The sequence below is a fragment of the Castor canadensis genome, chromosome 4 (assembly GCF_047511655.1).
Source record: "Castor canadensis chromosome 4, mCasCan1.hap1v2, whole genome shotgun sequence".
Taxonomy (NCBI): domain Eukaryota; kingdom Metazoa; phylum Chordata; class Mammalia; order Rodentia; family Castoridae; genus Castor; species Castor canadensis.
The window spans coordinates 6,743,131-6,745,141 of NC_133389.1; the positions used below are offsets into that span (position 1 = coordinate 6,743,131).

The 2,011-nt window shown below is 49.0% G+C and overlaps 1 pseudogene; it reads right to left on the minus strand.

Annotated features, from left to right (window-relative positions):
* Positions 1-554: 554 nt before the first annotated feature.
* LOC109678759 (uncharacterized) lies at positions 555-1,780 on the minus strand (annotated as a pseudogene).
* Between the last annotated feature and the right edge of the window lie 231 nt (positions 1,781-2,011).

Here is a 2,011-nt window from a genome sequence, read left to right on the forward strand (position 1 = left end):
CATCACCCTCTGTCTATCAATCTATATACCTGTTTACATATCTAATCCCTGAAAAAGAACAGTTTCATATTGGTTTTACAGGAAACAGCAGAGTTCTGTTTAATGTTCCAGTAAGAGGAATCACTATCTAAATTACACACCATTTAAAAACATCTAGTTTTTATGGTAACTTTCACATGTGTCTTTAAGAATTTGACTAATCTTTCATTACTAAAATATCATTAATCAAGAGCTCTCATGGAACAGGCTTCTATGACAATATTTCATACTGGTTTTTGTTCAGCTTTTTGTTCAATCTTTCCAGTGGAGTACATGGTGTGTGTGTGTGTGTGTGTGTGTGTGTGTGTAATGGGATGGAACCCAAGGCCTTTCACAGTACCATGTTCTGTCTCTGAGCTGCATCACCTGCATCCCAGGCAAGGTCTATTTTTTGCTTTTTTTTTGTACCCATGGTAGAGACTGTTTACTGGCCTCTAAGGACAACACAAAATACAAAAGCTAGCTACACTTCTGTGGTAAACTCCAGAGAACCACAAATATTGGAGACCAGCTTTTCAGTTGGTTGCTGGAGGGGGCAGAATGTTTCCAGGGCTTTCAGAGGGGCAGTGGTATCTTAGCATGGGAAAATGGGAGTTGGGGGCATACCCCAGGATTTGAGGGATAAACTCCAGGAAGCTGAGGATGCATCCCTAGAGCAGATGGATGGACTCCAGAGGCTGGGACACTTGCCTGCTCCATGCTGGTGGATTTCAGTGGCTAGTGGATGGATCCCATGAGCCTGGGAGGTGACCTGCAGGAGAAGGTGGGTATACCACAGGGGCTTGGGGATGAACCTCAGCCCATGAGAGATAGTGGACTCCTAGAGCAGAGAGTAGACTCCTGGTGCTGGTGGGTGGACCCCTGGGACAGGCCTGTAGACGCCTGTTGCAGGGGGTTGAACCCCAGATGTGGAGGGGGTTTACCAGTGGAGTTTGGGTGTGAACTCACAGCCTGGAGGGTAGACCTCTCCAGCCATCTGGTAGACCCTAGATGTTGGTAGGATGGACCAGTGGGACAGGGAGAGTGGAACCCTGGAGCTGGCAGGGGCAGCTGAGGAGGTCCATGTGGCCCTGAGGGTGCAGGCCCTGTGGGGGGCATGGGAGGTAGGGTCAGGCCTCCTGGTGAGGGTGGAGGCAAACTCTAGTGGTAAGTGAAGGCCAGAAGGCAAACCATTCATCATTGCTTCATTCCTGGGGTGTCCAGCTGGGAGGCTGAGTGTCACTGGAGGCTTCTCTATCTTGAAGTGGAACTGGAAGAAAAACTGCTTAGTTTTCTTGGTTCAGTGGGTCCAGAACTTCCCTTCAGCCTTATTGATCTCATTGCTGAGCACCTTGAAGGTGATGGTCTCACAGGGTTCAGCAGCCATCAGCAGGGAATGCCTGCACTCGTCCAGGGACTCAATCCTCTGTTGGTAGGCAGACATGAAGTGGTGGGGAGGATGATGTCCTTAGTGACCTTAGGAAAATTGATGTGGAACAGGTGGCTCAGCTGACCTATCTATGTGTCTCTCTGCTTGGTCACTTTGTCGCCTTCACAAATTTCTTCACCTCCATCGTGGTATTCACTGGTGCTAGCTGGGCAGGAGCCTCCTTGCCCTTTTTGGCCTTCTTGGCAAACTTGGCTGCTTGCCTGGTAGAATTGGTCTGATGCTTCTTCCACTGAGTGTGTGCAAGGAAGCTCCCCTCATGTTTGTGAACTTCAGGCAGGGCTTGCATTAGTAGGATCCCAGATGGTTTTTCCAAAACACGGGTCATTGCTGGAGGAGGCCACAACTTTACTGTACACCTTGCTACCAGAGTGGCACTGCAAGTCCATGGTGAAGGACATGAGGTTTTAGTGGACAGGGGAGAAAGCCGTACTACACCCAGGCCTTCTCAGCAACTGCCAGGACTTCGCCCTTGTTTGTTCAATTGTTTTAAATCTCAAACTCTGAGGAATGAAAAGACCATGGTAAATGGGTGGGTGTGGTTTT